Source organism: Maylandia zebra, linkage group LG11 (genome assembly GCF_041146795.1).
Source record: "Maylandia zebra isolate NMK-2024a linkage group LG11, Mzebra_GT3a, whole genome shotgun sequence".
NCBI lineage: Eukaryota > Metazoa > Chordata > Actinopteri > Cichliformes > Cichlidae > Maylandia > Maylandia zebra.
In genome coordinates, this window is record NC_135177.1 from 34,177,589 (window position 1) to 34,197,850 (window position 20,262).

Consider the following 20,262-nt stretch of genomic DNA (forward strand, 5'->3'; position numbering starts at 1 on the left):
TTTTATGATGCTCTGAGCTGCTTACACTGATCTTAGAGCAGCAGTTCCTAATGTCGCCTGCTCTAAAACAAATACCATAATGTTAAAATATTCCTGCAAAAGCATAATAATATAGGCCTACTTAAAGTGCGCAAGGTTAAAGTCGATTTGTGAGCAGTTCATCATAATTACTGATGCATGAAAATCTTCATTAATATAAATGAATGTTCATTAATTCAATTAATATTGAGGCTGGTAAAGGTGGTGATTATAGCTATGATTTTTAGATAAATTGCGAATAAATAAAGTCTCACTTTGTTATGTCCAACAGTCTTACTGTGTGGAAGGGCAGATGGGTAGAGTCCCTTTTTTGTTTACATAATGTCAGAGTCAGAGACACTTTATTTATCCGCAAGGAGCAATTAAGATAGATGATACTTTGCCGACCGTACATACAATACACAAACATCATTCAACATTTATTTAATGTTTAACTTGTACAAAACAGAACAGTTAGGTTAGATTTTAATGATAAATATTTAGATTTAAATCAAATTTTAAAAACTCCAGTGTAGTCAATCAAAACAAACGCACAAAAAAGGCGACACCACATTGAGAACTGAGTTGATTTCAATCTAAAAGTTGGCAGCCGTGTCCCAAGTTAGTGCGAGTGTTGCTCACTACGCTGGTTTGCAACCTTTCCACAATACATGCTTTGATTCTTCACTCATTCTCATTTTCTTCATTCTTCATTTGACAGTTTGTGGTTTATGTTGTAATCACCTATGTTGCACCTGCAAATCAGGAAATAATGCAGACAGTGCAGTGACCTTTTCACTTACCTTTGATTTGGTTTTGGCAAAAGCAGACAGTGTGACCCTGTTTGTGCTCAGCTTCAGTGAAAAATTTCAGCCACCTGTTTCTCGCTGGTCATAAAAGCTCAGAGTAGCTGATCTGTTTTTTTTGTTCCCCTTGTGTTCCGGTAAAAGGTCCTACCCTTTACTGTGTGTGCCGTTGTTTAAGCTTTGCAAAGTCAAATTGCATTCATTGTGACTCCTGAAGGCAAACGTAAAACAAAAACAATGTCTGACAGTAATTCGAGCTTTCATTCATGTATTAAAATCCTGTGTTGTGACATTCTGGTCATATGCTGAGCTATTTTTTTCTAAACCAGTTTATTTAACATGGTGAATTAAAGTGTCAGGTCTAATGTCTGTTATCTTGTCATCCCTGCTGCCCTGAGATGCATTCGACAGGCTCTCTGACTCCTAGTCACATGGGTTTTATGGCATTTCAAGTCTCTCGTTGAAATGATTTATGTGGTCGGCACAGATGTTGCTCACATCCTGATTTTTCATTCAATTACTGAATCTATCTTGCTGTTTTAATTATGGCTATGAAAAGTCCCATATTCCTCCTCTTCAGCTGCACTCCACAGCCCATATTAGGGCCCTGAGATAATCTGGGCATGCGTGTGGCTGTCAGGTACTTGTTTCCTTTCTTCTTTGTTTGTTGTTGAGTTGGCAGTTTGTCGTTGAAGAAAGTTTCTTGTGCTGGTAGACGTAGATTAACTTGGCTCGAGCTTTTAATGATCCACACTGCAACATGTCAGGTCCTGTCATGGGTTTTTGTTAATTACGAGCTTCCTTAAAGCTGTAAAAATGTTGCAATTTAGGTGTGGCTCTTATTTACCTACATAAGGAAAATAGTCCACTTAGTGATAAGAAGCCTTTTCCAAAATGTCAAAGCTTTTTTTATTTTTAATCACAATCACATTTCTGTTGACTTGACGGATGTTATGTGATTGAGGGAAGTGTTAGGGTTTTTCAGAAAGTAGATGCCTTAAAGTTCTGCTGTTATAAGCTTTTATATTTAGAACAAAGAAGGCCAGGTTGTAACACCAAAAAATTTGTCAACCTCCACCCTCAGCAGAGCGCTGGGCAGTGGTTAACTTTGTCCAAATAAATGTTAAATGATTTAGCCTAGTCGATTTTTAATGAGTAGAAATAATTAATCAGATACTGACTGAAGAGTTCATAAGTCATAAACTTTGCCTTGTTTTTTTTGTTTGTTTGTTTGTTTTTTCTGTCTACCTTCTTTAAAGTTTTTGGAGCTGTTTTTATGTGTGTGAAATTGCTACAAAGACTCCCTGATACACTGATGAAAACATTGTATCTCTAACCTTGTCCTTAACAGTTGCCAGCAACCTTGTGGTTTTAAGAGGTTAAATGTAACAATATTATTCTTCAAAAATAGTATACAGGTAAAAAAAAAACTAATTTCTTTGCAAACATAATTTTTCGTCACGTCAGATTAATTTCATTTATGATTAGTCAAAGTTTGGAGTAGTTTGTAGTGTTTACATTTTTTTTCTTTTTTTGTCCTACAAATACTTGCCGTCATTTTAATCTCTAAACTTTGTAAAGTGGCAGTTTTTTTGTTTTGTTTTTTTTCTGTCATTTTGCTTCAATTAAGGCTGCCACTTCTTTCAAACAGGGGCCAACTTGTTTGGAGGCACAGCTCATTCACGTCTTTCCAAAGTTTGTAACACTGCATCCTGTTCATCATTCTCACTTCTTTGAAATGATATTCAAAACATCCACAGAGCATTACTCTTGACAGTCAAATGGCAGCTTGCATGGCATAACAAGATGACACATCTGAGGTTGATAAGGGAGATAACAAGATGCACATCCTCAGTTCTCGGAAGTGCTCGCCAGCAGTCGTAGTGGCGCTGCACACATCTGAAGCTCTCTCCCCGGTCCTCGGAGTATCAGCTTGGCGACACTCTACCTGCTTTCCTTTCTCTCTGAGGTTTTGTTTTTCCTCCTTAAGTGGCTGAGCTGCTCTCCACATCTCCAGCAGACCTCATACATTTTTATTGCCATCTGGAGAATACAACAGGTCTTAACAATGGGGCTCTTGCTGAAAAAACTGCTTACTGTGGAGACCAACTCAAAGTCAACTTGACTAATTTGGCTGCCCATGACCTAGTGCGTGTGTGTTTGCATCTGGCCTAAGCATGGGGGAACATGAAAGTATGCTATAATTGTATTGTTTTCTTGGATACCTGCTAGATTGTTAAGGTAGCTATTGTTCAGTTTCTATCAGCGGGTTTTACACATACAGTAAAGGCTCAGAAGTGTTAGTAAAACTGTAAAGAAGTAGAAAAATATTATGGTAAATGGCCTGTATTTATATAGCGCTTTACTAGTCCCTAAGGACCCCAAAGCGCTTTACATATCCAGTCATCCACCCATTCACACACACATTCACACACTGGTGATGGCAGCTACATTGTAGCCACAGCCACCCTGGGGCGCACTGACAGAGGCGAGGCTGCCGGACACTGGCGCCGCCGGGCCCTCTGACCACCACCAGTAGGCAACGGGTGAAGTGTCGTGCCCAAGGACACAATGACTGAGACTGTCCGAGCCGGCGCTCGAACCGGCAACCTTCCGATTACAAGGCGAACGCCCAACTCTTGAGCCACGATCGCCCCACGCCCCATTATGCCTGTGTACCGCTAGCTGATGTTGAGCCATTTATATTAAGCTAGAGTTGACTAAAACGGTGTGCTTGGCTCACCGGATACATCAAGTGAAGAATTACGGGGATTCAAACCAACGTCGAGGCTGCAAACCCCAACTTGCCTGTAGTTAAGCCAACTTTTCAACCAATCCTCATTTAAAATGTGAATGTGCAGAAGGCTAATTTACCAGTCTTATTTATTAGGAGGAAAAAATAAACAAAATAAACAAAAATCATAAATGAGGTTAAACATTGTCAAACATTACATCTCTATGTAGGTGCCAGCTGGAACTGTTAATCACATTCAGTAACACGACTGCCATACGGTTGGCTTTTTGAAGGACTGCATACAAGTGGGTCTCTGTATCCTCTGCATTAAATGTCCATAATATTTCTCTGTGTGTTGCCAGAGAACTACACAAATAGACATCAATGGTGTCGTGAACAAAGTTCACTGTGATTGGGTTCACACTTTTGTTGAATGAAACTATACAGGAGGACCAGACTGAAAGTGCCTACTGTATATGTATGCATCAAGACTTTGTGCGTTTCAGCAAATAATCTTCTCGCGCTGTGCCTCCCACCTCCCCCTCCTTCCCTTCCGTTTCCCAGGAGCACCGTAGTTTGATGGGCCGTCCCAGACGCCAGTTGACATTTTGTCCCCAGTCCGACCGGATGCCACATAAAAAATTCACTCAGGCGAGAAGCCAGGAGGAATACCCAGCTCCCCCCTTCCCCCAGCGCGTGCATCTCAGTGGGGAGTGCAAGGTGAGCAGAACTTGAGCTTGTCATGGCTGCACGCCTCTGACAAACATAAGTAGATGCTAATGGCAAAATCGTGACAGAGCAGAGTCCCACCACCATATGGCTAATTGCCACAACAATATCCTCTGTGTTATTAATCACGTTTTCATAGTGTGCCATGATAATTGGAATAATTAGGAGGGGAACAGGCACTGGGACGCCTCTGCAACATCCCTTGCTTGGAAAAAATGAGAAACCTTGCAAAAAATGTGACACTTTCCTTTCTCTGTCCTCCACGTTTGATCCTCCCTTGTGTCTGCAAGTATTCTCACTCACCTTCTTCCCCTTTCTTTTGCCTACAGTTTCCTCCCCTGTTCAATCCCTGAGCCTCCTTTAGCTTGCTAATCACTCTCTTGCTCCCCATTTCCCCATCTTGTTTACAGTTTTGCAGTGAAAAATGGAGTTGATAATTAATGAATACAGTGACTTATCGTGCCTATCGTGGGGACTTTGGCTATGAGTCGTTCTGGGGTGTGTTGGGGGCATTTCAGGTAGCTGAATGAGGCCACATGCACTACTGAGTCTGAACAATGACTATTGCAAGGGGTTATGGGTCTTTATGGGTCAGGCCATTGCTTTCTCACTTATTTGTTTATTTTATTTATTTTTTATTAATTAATTTTTTTTTTTTTACAGTAGTGCAGGTTGCCATATTTTAATTTGGTCTGCAATAATGTGTGTGTGTGTGTGGGGGGGAAGAGGTCAGTGAGTCATAGCTGCATGGTTGTGCTGCAACTGATAAATGTTTAATACATTATTCAGAATCATACTGGTTGTGCAGGGTTTTCAGACCTTCACAATTCAATAGGTACTCCTCGAGCACTTTATAGCATCCTGTGGGCTATGATTTACTATTCAGCAAGCTGCTCTGCAGTTTGGCCCATAAATTTCCCCGTTTATCCGGAAGCAACCTTAATGCCTCGGTGATAGCCCGTGCATTTTGAGAACCTAACTCTATTGATTCTGACAGCAAGTCAATCAATAGGACATCTGTAGCATTACAGGGAATTCCGGTTGCTTGTTTTTCCTCTGCCGAAACAGTCCAAGAGAAGAATCCAACTTTTCTGTGCAGCCAGTATTAAAGATGCCATTCCTTGAGCTGCGTGACCTCCATCAGAAAAATAATGGGTGGATTGAAGGAGATACAAAGATGGAGGTCATCAGTGGGACAGGGAGAAGTAATCATAGAAAAGCGATCAGAGTAAATAGGGTAGAAATATGGAGTCAGGACATCGATTATAGTAATGATCTATAAACAGAAGCAGCTCCTGTTGTGGCTGTTGTTTCCTGTTTATTGGAGAAGCACTGTTGAGGTACTTGAGACGGCGTTGCTGTAACAGTTTTCACTGTAGGTTTCTTCGATGCCTCCTGTTGGTTCCAAATGTCTTGCCCTGACATGTGGAAACGAATCAATCGGTTTATTAATGCCGTTAGGCACGGCGTCACTACAGCAAACTGTAACTACGCCTATTTCTAAAGGGAAATCTGAATTACATTTCATCTGTAAATTACTTTCCCCATGTGTTAATACGTTCAGGATTTGTTTTTTTTTTTATGCCTCACATAGTTTCACTCCAATAACAAAGGGTGTGCTTATGCATTTATGAGGATTAAAGCTTTGAAATATAAGATGTCTTTTATGTATCGCAATCATTTCATATAGGTAGTTTCGGGTAGGTTTTGTTTTTGCCTGTAGATCCTATTTTTTTTGTGGAACACCTTGAGCAAGGCCTTGAAATATTTGGGGGGAAAAGTGGAATGAGGTTTAGAGAATCACTTGTTGTATTTTATAATTTCACTGTTTTCTCTAATCACTCTGAGGGTCTCCATAATGACTAGACTCTCTATTTAAGCAATTAGCCTCTCGCGGGCACCCTGTTAACACCATTCACACCTCCCTCAGTATCACTTATCAACACTTCAGATGACACAGCCGAAGACCAAGCTATTTTTTCCTTGCCACACTTCCCACTCATTCACTTCTCTTTTTCACAACTCTCTCTATTTCTTGCTCCATCATCCTCTCACTCTGTCATCCAAAGACATGTAGTCTACACTCTTACAAAGGCACAGATCCCCACACCTCATCGGTTTTGTGCAAATACAGATAATAATTGTGGTTAAGTTAAACCTCAGTGGGTCAAGTTTAAAAAGCACAGATTTTAAAAAGTGCTGCTGTCCCAAGGTCAGCATGCTTTTATGCCAACGTGTGTCCTCGGCTAGAGAATTGTACCCTAAAATATCTGAAAGTAAAAATTTTATTTTTTCTTACTAGTAATTATCAACTCAAATTTTAATGAGGCTGTAATACTGGAGTTATACTCATGAGATACACAATTAGAAACATTAAAACCACTGACAGGCCGAGTTAATAACATTCATTATATAATTACAGTGGCAGCTGTCAAAAGGTGGGATATATTAAGCACCGAGTGAACACTCAGTTCTCGAGGTTGATGGGAAGCAGAAAAAATCAGCAACCTCCAGGATCTGAAATGACTTTGACAAGTCCAATTGTGATGGTTAGATGAGTAGATTGAGTGGGTCATCTCCAAAATGGCAGGTGTTATGGAGAGTTCTTGGTATGCTGTAGGTCTGGTACCTACCAAAAGTGGCCCAGGGAAGAATAAATGTTGAACTAGTGACAGGGCTGCGGGTACCTAAGTCGATGCATGTGGAGAGTGAAAGCCGGCTCATGGAGTCCCATAGAAAAGCCACTGTAGCAGTTGGTTGTACCTTTTGTGTGGATGAGGTCGCTCATGTTGTAAGTGTTTAAATGGTCCTATTTTAGTCCAACTGACTTTAATTCATACGTTGCAGACACTGCAACAGCATATAAATCCAAGCCAACATGACGAGCTGATTGATGAGCTACACAACTTTGTCTTGGTTGGGAGACCAGGCCTCAGCATCACCTGATGTGTTAACACCAGAGGAAGTTTGGAACTATTGTTGAGTCAGCAGAGAGTTGGTGACTTCTACCCACCATGCTCTTCAGCACTCAGTCACCCCATCCTGTAAATTCATGTGGTCTGCCACCTGCCACCTTGCTGTGGTTCCTATGCTTTCACTTTGCAATAATACCACTTATAGTTGATCATGGAATATCTAAGAGGACTGACATTTCACAAACGGACTTGTTGCAGTGGTGAGATTGTATTACAGTACTGTGCTCAAATTCTGTGAGCTTTCTAGAACAGCCCATTCTTCCACATGTTCACCTATTTGTAAAAACAGACTTCATTGCTACATGCTGGATTTTACCTGTGGCAACAGGACTGAAAGCACCTGAATTCTAACTTTAAGAGGTGTGGCCTAATACGTTTACGCACATAGTGAAGTTAGTGGTGTATCAGCAAGAGGAAGCCCTACATAACAGTGAAGGTCTGTGCGTCTCTAAAACCAACTCTAGCCCTGGCTCCTCCACTGGTGCCTTCCACAAACTTCAGCTGCTGTTGTGTTCATGGTTTCATTCACTGACCACCTGCCCTTGAGCATAGCTTGTCAAGGGGTTTAAGTCAAAAATTATCCTCACATGTGAACTTTCAATAAGTTAGGGAGAATTAGGTGGAGATATTTCCCCCGTTGTCCTTTTCCACATGTAACTCACCTTTTAATCATGCCTATGATTGGCACATTACCCCAGAACTTGATTATAGAGCAATGAAAGAAGGCAGCCTGAGCTGATGAACCAAGCTTTCTTTGAAAAGGTGTGTGTGTGTGTGTGTGTGTGTGTGCGTGCGTGCGTGCGTGCGTGCGTGCGTGCGTGCGTGCGTGCGTGCGACCGACCGACCGACCGACCGACCGACCGACTGACCGATTTTTACTTGTTCTGCAATAGCGTTTAGGTAATAATACTGCTTTACGGCAGTTTCATTGCAGAAGGATAAAATACCCTGCAACACTTCAAAAAATATCCAGGGTTAGTTTGTGTCTTGCTGTGTTCATGTATCTCTACTTTGAGCATAAACGTATTTACACAGACTTACTCTTTTTGATTCAGATGAAAGCACCATATATCTGTACTGTACTTGCTGATCTTTTTTAACTTTTGAAACTAATTGTAACTGAAATAAGAAAGGCAGGAAGTCACCTAAGCCACTTGAATACTGATATATCTTGAGGTTAGTGTGACTAGGGTCTGTTTAAAAGCTCAAAGTTACTGTTGGGATAAATAAAACTGTATAGATTTTAGCTGATAAGCAGACAGCATTAAAAGGAGGATTGGCGTTTGTTAGTGGGGTATATTCTGGCCAGTCCTCAGTTTTTAACAGTGTTTGTTAAATAACTGAAGATTCTTTGTATACATCCTTCTCTTCAGGCACAGTTTTAGCTCCTTTAAAAAAAGAAAGAAAGAAAAAAAACACAAAACCTGTTGCCTTCTTCTCTGGACTTGAGTTGTTTAGAAAAATTATGGCTCCTCAGCGCCACCCACTCAGGTTAACTGAACCATCCTAATTATTTGGCCTCTTCAGCATCTGCCTGCAAGAAATGTTTATAGCCTGCCAGCAAACTCCAATCTGTCACAGAGACATCGAATACTATCTGGTGTTATGTGTTTATAGTTGTGTGTGATATATGCTGAATAGGCAGAAGAGAATTATGGTTCTTATATAGAATTAGGAGGGGGGGTGTTGCATTTCTACCCCCTGTGTTGTCATTCAGACAGTTATGGACCCAAGAATGGCAAAAAGCAGCTGCTCCTCTGACCATAAAGCCCCGAGCCGAGCCCTTAATTGTTCCCGCTCGCACAGGGAATTATTTCCACCCTGGCCCACCCTTGGGAACAGGAGATGAGGAAAGAAGAGGAGACAGTATGGTGGGAGGGGGGCAGGAGGGGATGTGAGGGATGGACAAAATGGCAGTATTGATGGCAAGGTGTGGGCAGATTTTGGCACAGCCATCTGAAGGTGTGGGTGGCAGGTTGAGAAGTCTTCCTCTTTCACAGCTCCTACAAAAACCTAAAGACTTGAGACTGAAACTGGGTCATGACTGAAATTGGGGTGCTGTATATGGATTTTGAATGTTGCATGTAGGCTGCTACTTTTCAGCTGCATGTTTTTATATTTAAAAAAGAAACAGTTTATTCAGTACAGTGCCACTGAGATATAGATGAGTCTCCCTGGCCTAGAATAGCTCCGCTATTGGCCAGGTAAAAATGTTTTAAATGGTTCACAGGTTTTATAACATGACACTTTAAACAAATTAATTTCATGATACACCACTAATGCTAACCTAATTACAAGGTACATTATAGGTTCTTAATACATTGCTATTTTTATTCTGAAAGAGTTACTTGTCTGTGCAATAATTCTTGCTCTGTGTTGGATTAGAATGGACTTGAGAAGTCTGAACCTATCCTGCTTATTAAAGATGTAATAATTTTATTTGTTTGATACAACATAAAAGCTGCACACTTACTATTTTCCGACTCACTTCAATCCTTTATTTATATATCACCAAATAACAACAGTTGTGTCAAGGTGCTTGATGTTGTAAGGTAAACACTCATTGATACAGAGAAAACAGAGAAAACTCCAACAATTAGATGACCCACTATGAGCAAGCACTTTGGCAACAGTGGCAAGGAAAACCTCAATTTTAACAGGAAGAAGCTTCTGTCAGAACCAGGCTCGGGGAGAGGTGGCCATCTGCTGGGAGGTAGACACAGTCGCTAGTCGGTACAGTGTCTTATCACCCATAGCATGCTAGCAGGGTTAGCTTTAAAGCTGAGCAGATGCTGTTCGAGTTTAATGAACACGTATGATGTGTTCCTTCCCGAGCAGTCGTAGTTTGTTAAGAAAGAGAGATTGGAAAGGTCACTTGGTGGCTTTAATTTATGGCTGTGCAATTAATCAAGTTTTAATCTTAATGACAGTTTAATGACAACAATTAAATGAATATGATTGACTGATACTGAATATGCCAATAGAATCCAAAGCAGAATCAAATGCTCCCTAATTAACCACCTGACCACGTGCCCACATGTGGTCAGGTAGCACAGGTGTTCCTGCACCGCGCAGCTTGAAGTTTCTTCTAAATCAAAAGACGGCTATAAAACCAATAACAGACTGTCAAAAACAAAAATCAAATGTCTGGGACAGCAGAAGGCGAAGAGCTTGTCTCTTGAAGCGGATCATCATCTGTTGTTTAGAATTACTTTGGATTTAAGCCAAGTAATGTTAACCAAGAAGAAATCATGTGCAAAGTTGAGTTGTGTCTGCGCCGCAAAGCAAGATAGCGACTTATTCAGCCACATGAAAACGCAACAGACTGCGTGTATAATGATTGCATCAAGGCTGCGAAACAGTGCAGTGGCTGCTGACGTGAACAGCCCAACATCAGCTCAGACATGCGTGCAAGAGCGCCGGTGGAACACGTCAACGTGTCCGTCAAGCTCACAGACACGCTGAGATCACCGAGGCGGTCTCATTACGTTTGGTCAAAGATGAGCGTCCTGTAAAGACGGTGATTGGCTAAGACTTTACGACAATTTAGATTTTTCTGTTTTTCAGATTCATTGAATTTAGGTGAATAAGGAGGACCAGTTTTATTTTGATGCAAAGATTTGTACATCGGTAGCAGTAATTCGATCAGCATCGCACAAGATGGTTGTATAAGCAGTACAATATTTCTGTCTTTCATATCTGAGAATTCAGCTGTACTTAGTAATTTAAGCTATGAATATGTTGTGCTAATTCTATATGAGGGACATACCTTCCAGGTTCGAGAAGTGAAGCCAATGCAAAACTGCCTTAAACCTTCATTCTTTCTAATGACCAGACGGAGATGACTCCTCTGGTTCATTTTCTATGACACAGCAAGCCGTTACCTCCCTTGATACATGCCCTCATTAAACATTTCTCTTTTGCATTTGCAGGCTCAGTCACTAGTTTCAAGTCTTGTTGAATACAACATGACTTTTAGCTTTAACTGTAACATGTGGGCCTACTTTGTTCAAGTTATAATCCACCCCTCGCTCATGAGTCGGTTTATAAAAAGCTGTGACGGTGATGACAAAAATTACTTGAGGTTTCAAAGATGCGACTTTGCAAACCAATAGGTAACGTCATGTTGGCTGCTGCTGCTCTTTGTATTCAATCTGTGGTCTCGCTGGACTTTTTTAAGATCATATTTCTATCATTCGTGAGTGTAAACCACTCAGTATGTTGTGACTAAAAGAGGAGCCACGGTGCAGCATTTGAGTGCATTGACTGTTACAGTTAAGCTTGTGGTGAATTGCGCACCGTGTTTTGTGCGCGTTTCATCTGTATGGTTTATTATATATGCCATATGCCTCTCTTTTTGCTCAGTGCCGTTGCTCTCGACTTTCTTAAAAACAATCTGCGGTGGGATGAAACGGAAAAGAAAATTATCTTCTCATCTGAGAAACTGAAACCAGAAGTTGTTTAGTGATTGTATTTTTTTCCTTAAAAAGATAAGTCGCTATCAAAAATCAGTCATTGAATTACAACTAATCTATATTCTGCCTACTCCTCTCTCCTGTTCTCGAAAAAGCACACTATGCTCTGACTTGTGGTTAATCACAAAAAATAAAAGACATCGGTACACTATCAGAGGATTTTCTGTCAGTGATGGTGTTACTGCAGTTCAGACTGCAGCTCCATGTTCAGTCCACTACTGCGCATTTATATCTTACACTAGGGCTGCTCAATTAATCGAATTTTAATCACGATTACGATCTGGGCTTTCAACGATCATTAAAAATGACTGAGCCGATTATTAGCCCCTCCCTCATTTATCCGCGACACCTTAAAGGCCGGTGCGTGAAAATGTTGTCGGGCATAAACCGTCCGTGGCGCAAAAAAGGTTGGAGACCGCTGATTAAGAGGACCCGAGGGAAGCTCGGAAAGCTAAGCAGAAGTTATTTGGAGAGTGACTGCTGCTGGTTGAAAAGAGAGTTTAAAAAAAAAAAAAAACTTCAGTGGTGTTGCACACTATTTTATATTATTTTTTAAAGTCATTGTTAACCCTTTAAAGCCGGTCAGAGCAGCACGCTCCGTTTTGCGTAACTATTTTTAAATCCCTGTAGAACCTGAACCGTGTAAGCTAGCGCAATAACCCGGAGGAGTTGTACTTACATCTGATGCCATCAGCTTGTCCTCGGTCACGGTTTCCTTCCACATAAAGCTTTACAAAAACTGCATAAAAAGCTCTTGCAGGAACAAAAACACAATATTCCAGAAACACGCTTTGCCGATCTGATCAGCTGTTCGTAACACTTCCCACATTGAAACAGTAGTCAGCACGAACTACCGCATATCCGCCATTTCCTGGCCGAAACCGGAAGTGACGTCATTTTCGCGGAAATTGTAGTTTTTTACTCGTAGGCCTTAAAAGCCTATACTGGTCATGTTTGACCTTTCTGAATAGTTTCTGTGATGCTTAGAACTCGAATTGCACTGCTGGAAATAGTTTATTTTGATGCACCTGCTGTTTTCTTTGCAAATTTGCATCATAGGATTGTTTTTGTTTTTCCTGCAGTATATAAAAATTGCTGCATCGCCAAAATAAAACTATGAAGACACTCAAAATAAATTTCCTGTTGTTGTAAACTATTTTTTGCAACTTTTTTGTATTTAAAGTTTTGAGGGATAAACCCTTAAATTTCTCCAAGTAGAAATATATGTAAACAAAACAAAAACGATTTTCAATTTTTTTTGTAGTTTATTGCACTTTTTTGCAATTAATGTAGTTACTATGGACTTAATGCATACATATTATTTAAAATATGGGCTATAACAGTTGCATAGCAACTTGAAATGCTCCCACAAATGGCACTACAACATGTAAAAAAAATAATAATATAAGCTCTGGCGGACTTGGTTCTATAGTAGGTCTTAAAGGGTTAAATAAATATCGTCAAATAATCGAGATCTCAATTTCAGTGAAAATAATCGTGATTATCATTTTTGCCATAATCGAGCAGCCCTATCTTACACCTTGGTTCAAGCCTTGTGCACCAGAGGCCTCCTCCAGATACCGAGTCACTGTGCATCTGTGTGTTCCTCCCTCTCATCTCTAGAGGTGAGCTCTAGGTTGCTCCACATATTAGTTTGCTTCCCACTTAATGAGGCAGTGGAGCGTGAAGGTCCAAGCAATCCTAAACGCTGCGTTCATTAAACCAATGGTGCTTAATGATGACGGCAAAGGCGCCCGCGACCCGTCAGCTCCTACTGAGGGCGACCATTAGCGTTAGAGCCAGCCAGCTGGGGGGAGACAGTGGCACGGAGGGAGGGAGCTGTCAACTGTCAACACCAGTGTCACAAGGACGTGTTGGCTTCAGTAAATGGCTGCAGCAGAGTCTGTGAACGATGCTGAAACACTGAGAAGTCTTTAGATGATGCTGAAAGTTGGGGGATGCATAAAGCTACAGTTAAAGAAAATGTGAATTTTGCCAATGTGGCATTCTTGATTGAAGTGCTTGTAATTTGTGCTTGTAATTTGGAGCAGGGTTGAACCAAAGGCCTCCTACAGATACAGAGTCGCTATGTTAAGTTTAAAGCTGGTAATTTTCAAGGCTGAAAAATGCATTTAAATGCTGGTAAAACTGGAATAAGTGTTTGTTTTTTTTATAATTTAAACCCAGGTTGTTTTCCATAACTAACAACGATGAGATATGTTATAATTTCAACAGCAAAACCTCACTGGCATGTGATGCGTAACATAATCAAGCACTACGTGTTACTCTGGATGTTTTACAGATAACATCTGTGAATTCTGGCTAGACGCTGAGCCTGAAATTAAAGTACCGGTAAAAAGAATATGGTTTTTAACTTGATTTAGGATCAGGATCATACAACCCACATGGTTGTATGATCTTGGAATGTTTACCCAAAGCGCACTTTGTAAAGATTTAGACTGGAAGTTTTCAGACTGTATTGAGCAAACACAAATCTTTGGTGCCCACCTCTGAATTGTAGTGATCAAATGTGCTATGTGGTTGAAGATATGCACGACGGTTGTGTTGTATCTAAATTGACTGGCATGCAAGGTACTAATTATAGTTATATAAGTTTAGTACAAGTGTTTTGTACAAGCATATATTTAATTAAAGGGGTACTAATTACCAGAGTATGTTTTGCACGATGCTTTAAAGAACACCCCCATCAAACAGTAAGGCGACGTGAGCTGTAAACCCGGGTATCTTTTTTCCAGATTAACAAAAGAGCTCTTTTTTTTCTGCCGTCATGTTCACTAAACCTCTTAATGTTAGCTAGCTCCATTACTACCACAATCAGCTAAAAAACATCAACTCACACAGGTACATAATCTGTTAAATATTCATCGCTGCAGTACGACAAACATTGACTAATTGCATTAGCACTGATGTTGAGCAAAAATATAGCTGCAAAAACAAACTTGGTGAATACAGAACATTGTAACAGGGACTCAGTCAGACGAGACAAGTGAGCAATCGGAAAAGCTTTGATTTTTGCCTTTGTTCAATCACGTCCTTTGCAATGTTTGCTTTTTCTCAACTGTATAAAAAAAATACACTTACAGCAGCATACCAACCTAACAAATGTAGTCTTTTTCTTGGGCTATATCATAACACAACATAAAGACTGATATTTATAGAAGCTTTAGCAATAATAGCACCTTCTGTCAACCAATACAAGTTGCTATTTGTCCGATATATTGATGTCTTTCCCACGGTCCTCTAAAATAACTTGTGACAACCAGCCAATCAGACAAAATACTGATGACTGATAATAAACTTAAGACAAAGTTTATTGCAAAACTAGTGTGTTTAACCCCAAATTTTTTGCGGATGCAATACATGATAAAAGTATTGGACCACATCTTCAAAGTTCACTACAAATGTATAAAATCAAGCACCTAGCCATGTAGTCTGTCTTTTGAGGAATGAATAGTTCTCAAGAAATCACTGATTTTTTTTGCATTTTACTATAATAGGATGCCACAGACGAGAAGTTACTGAGCGACATGGTGTGTAAGGGTCGCCAACGCTCAGCTGACTCAGTAACTGGAGAGCTCCAAATCTCCTCTGGCATTAACATCAGCACAAAGACTATGCTGGGAGCTTCATGGCATAGGTTTGCGTGGTTGATCAGCTCCTGTAGGTGTAGGTGGTCCAGTACATTCATCCATGAGGTTTCACACAATCAACTGGTCAAACTGAAGCTCGAAACAGGAACTAAAACAAAACAGGATGTCAGTGATAAATCTGATAATTGTGAAAAACTGGACCAGATTCGGATAACCAGTCGCTCTCTCTGGATTAATTTTGATATTATGTACAGTTTACTTTTATGGGCTCTCAGCTAGTGAACAGAATTATTTACTAGTCCATGTGTTAGTAAATTTAGGGGGAAGGCCAAGGAAGAGCTAAAAACATTTTTGAGTGACTTGAGGTATAGTGTGAGATATGGCATGGGTCTCGGTGGAGAAGCACAACATTTGAGCAGCCTTCTAGTTATTGACAGCTGAGCTTGACGGTGCATCCCACCACTGTCTTACTTAAAAGATTATAATAATTCTAATAGTAACTTCTTGCAGTAATGTTATGTGTATTATATGTTTGCTGGCAGTGTGTGAGGATCATTTGCTGCCCTGTCGATCAAATCAGATACAGCAGTGTCCATTTTGGAGCATTTCAGTAGTTAATATCTTCAACGGGTTATATTTTTTTATTTTTGCTTATTTAAACAACAAGTCACGCCTAAACATAACTACTTTACACATGAGAGTCGCTTGAAAAATCTTTCTAGGACACTTATCTTTTTTTTAAAGCCTTGAGCCTTTTGTGTTTTTTGTGAAAATGTAATTATTGTAATAAGGCACTTTCTACTTTGTTTACATTCATGATCTGTCTGCCTTATTACTGCATTTGTCCTTTCTTACTGCTCCAGACAGAAGTTTAATGCTGAAGTACTCCATCAAAGGTACTTCATGAGGTATTTAACAAAAGGCTTCTGGCAAAAAGAAGTCCACTGCTCAGTCCAAAGCTCTGTTCTGCCTTTTGCTTAAAAGTGTGTGCGGCCACTTCAGCACATCAATGATGCAGGCATGCGCACGCGCACGCACACGTACGTGCACACGCGCACACACACAGGCTGCCAGTGATTTCCATGTGGCCCTCAGAGGACACACTAATGTATCCAAATATATTTACAACAGATGTTGCATTTTATTTTTCATGATAAAAACCCATTTCAGAAAATTTACTTCATAATGGGCAAAGCAAGTTTTTCTCTCTCCCTCTCCCTCTCATATTTTTGTCTTCTCTTGAGGTCCCTCCTATTAACAGTGAGGGAAGTGCACCACCTAATGGCTGCAAATGTCTCTTTTGCCAAACTTGCACATTCCAGCATAGAGAATTGAATGATTCATTAATTGTGAGACGGCGTCAGAATAATTTCAGCAGATCAATTCATTGTTTCAATGCTTCAATATTTAAAAGCTCAAAATAGCATTGCACATGTTTTTGTCATGAAAGCAGCTGCAGAATAATTTCTTTATTGAAGAACGCAGCTTTTACTAATTGTTCATAAAGCAAACGCCATCATTTTAAAAGGGTATTCTCAAAATCGTTCTGTTTTCTACACTTAACTAAGTTTAAATTGAATAAATTCAAAGTTTTGTTTTGTATGCCGTCACTTTTTTGGTGTTAATGCAAATATTATGTCTCTTTACAATGAAAATAAAATGAAAATTGGTAGACTTTGAGGGGTCTGTAGAGCTGGAAGCAAAGCAATGGGTACAACTGTGGAGGATAAAGGGGGGAGCAGGGGACCAGAGAGGTCTTGAGCAGAAGAAGAGGAGGAGATGAGGAGGATTAGGTGAGGAAGAGGACAAGAGCGCTCTCCCTCTCAGCCAGCCGGATGGGGAGAAAAAGAGTGACGAGAGAGAAGGCAGGAGGAGGAGGCGAGGGCGTAGCAAAATAGCTGGAGAGACTGTAAGTGTGTGTGCGAGGGCTAAGTGAGGCCTTTATAAATGAAAGCAGATGCCTGGCATTATGAACTTGTCGGGTCGCAGATGGGGATGGCGGTGATGGAGCACTTGACTCCCCGGATGGTTATCACTCACTCTCCTCCTGCCTCTCAGCTGCCTTCCTCATGAGTGTAAGAGGGAGAAACAAAAAGAGACGGCAAGAATATCCACAGAGTGAAAGAAATAAGAGGACAAGAAGGTGGACTTCTGCACTAAGTGATTAGTGGCCTTCTTTAAATAAAGGCCATGAATACACTATAAAGAGAAAAGCTTCAAGTCCTTTTTTTTCCCCCCCTCCTTCCTCTTTTTCCTCTTTTGATTGATCTTCGTGTCGGTGTGCGGTGATTGATTGGATTGCCTGCGGAACATCATCCCGCTAACTAGTCGCTCCAAGAAGGGTGTTTGTCACTGCCATTGATCTTCTTGTAAATGAAATGTTCCATTTCCAGTGCATTTTATTGTTAAATGCAGTTCATTAGCTACTCTGAGATTTATGGCCGTGTCTCCTCTCTTGGGCTAGAAAAAGAGGAGCTTTGAAAGGGGCGGGAGTGGAAGGGGAGAAGGGTAGAGACAAGTGTTGATGGTATAGAGTTGCTGTGGACTTGATAGATATAGCCCAAGTTTGCCAAGAGATGAGAGATAATGATGGGAAACTGTGCTTCCTGATATAGTGTAGTTACTCTGCTTGTCATCACTGTAGGAACTTCCACGCTGCCCTTTATCAGTACTGTAAGCCCTAACACATGAGTTCTTGGCATCATACCTTACATTTCCTAATGTTATCGGCCTTTTTTCTTTCCACTGGAAAAGATGATGAGATGGAATTCTATTTTTAATTACTCAGTTGTGTAGTTCTTAAACCAGTGTGGGTGGACACGTTTTGGACTTAAAAGCCTCCACATTTGGCTACTGCCCAGTTCACAAAACATTACACTAAGCTGTGGGGACAACAGGGCCCTACTCTGCAGCCTGGGTGAGGTTACTAGATTCCTTGATTTCGTCATCATATGGGTCTTTTTAAGCCCTGTCCTGGGACCATTTTGTATCAAGGAACCCTACTAGGAAATATGCCATGATAAAAACCTGATTCATTGAGGGGTGGTTGGTTTGGACATTTCTCTGAGATACCTTGGGAATGCCACAATAATCCCCTGTTGAAGAGCTGGAGTCAGTGAGCAGGTACAGTGAGGTCTGTGCAGCCCCTCTTAGACTGCCGTCCTATGACCTGGATCCAGATAAGTGGTAGAAAGTTGCTGATGCCTGCGCTGTTCTTTGCTGGGGTCTTGTTACTGCTCTCAAATCCCAGAAGAGAGCCATATTGGCAGAACACTGCATATGAAAGTAACAATCTTCTTTTGAGTCAGTAGTGAGTGAAATGATGCAGATGAAGCATGAAAGTCTTTGTCCATGAACCCCGAGGCCCTACAAGGATTAATTTCTGCCTTTTTAAACTATTGGAAAAAAACCTCAGTGAAGTGCTTTTGCGTTTGAGTAGCCCTAAAATATGTGATTAGTAGCCCGCTTGTTCAGATCCCCTGACCAGTTTCAAATATCTGAGCAGAGAAAGTAAATGAGCAACTCTCCACACTCCCTCAGCAATTATCGCACATGTGCCCTTGTTCAAGGCACTTACACAAAAGCTCAAGGCTCCACTTACTTCAGTGGAGGAGTTGAGTGGCCAGCAGCAGAGAACTGTGGTTGTACTGGGCAGCTCCCATTGGCATCTCTAAAAATGCTAGTCTTTACTGGTCAGGAAAGGCCAACTGTGCTCAAAGCAACATTTGTTCGTAAGTAATCCGCCTGTCTTACCTGTGTAAATCACATAATTGGGCTACAGCACAGAGCACAGTGTTGTTTTGTGCTGAAAAAGGAAGCTTTTACATGTGCTTCACTCCCAACTGTAAACTTGTGATTTGACATAGCCTTGCCTCTGGTTAATCACTTCTTGTTAAGGAGTTTCTGGCACATTAAAGAGCCACACCACTGTTTGCCTGTCAAACGGTGTAAGAGCAGTGCAATTACAAAAGCAAACTTTACTCACACTCCTGGCTCTTAATGAAAAAGAGGTGTGTGTGTGTGTGTGTGTGTGTGTGTGTGTGTGTGTGTGTGTGTGTGTGTGTGTGTGTGTGTGTGTGTGTGTCTTCTGTAGATACATACATTTATGCACAAACTGCTGATGCTCTGACTCAAGTCTCCTTGCTGTTACATAAAAACGTGACCCAGGAGGTTCTAGATATTTGTATGCTCAGCTTAAATTTAATGCAACATTATCATACAGTTGTCAGTGTACCAAAGAATGTGCATGTGTGACTCCCTGCTTACTGTTACCAGTACTCTTAGAGGAAGAGTACTGGTGAGTGTGTGTGTGTGTGTGTGTGTGTCCCACTCGCTGCTGTGGGGTGGTCTTTTGTCCTTTGGCAGCTTGAGGGCCCTGCACAGTATCTTTGCTGCTCCTGGGACAGAGTTCTGGAGTTCCTGGGATCTGCTGGACCCACTTGCCCAGTTTCATATCTTCTCTAGCTACTCTCTCAGCCCCTGGTATTCCTAGAGCTTCTCTGTGTTTCTTCTTCTTTGTCCACCACTACTATGTCCGGTTGGTTAGTCAACACCAGCTTGTCCATCTGGATCTGGAAGTCTCACAGGTTCTTAGCTTTGCCATTCTCAACCACCAGAGGGGGCATATCCCATTTTCACCTTTTTTCCATGATAAAAAGACGAATCGCCACAAACTCCTGTTTATGAACAACTAGTGCATGTCGACAGTTGGTGCTCCTTACATGTGTTGCAACATATAAATATGTTTGCATTAGAGCACATGTTGGGACTGCTGTGTTGCACTGAGAATATAACCCCCCCAAACCCAACAGCATGTAAACTGCACACATGTGCTATATATAATGCTTTTGTTGGATTTAATGAACCCATTGTCTGCCATATTGGAGGGCTCTCGACAGCTGCCTGTTTCCAAAG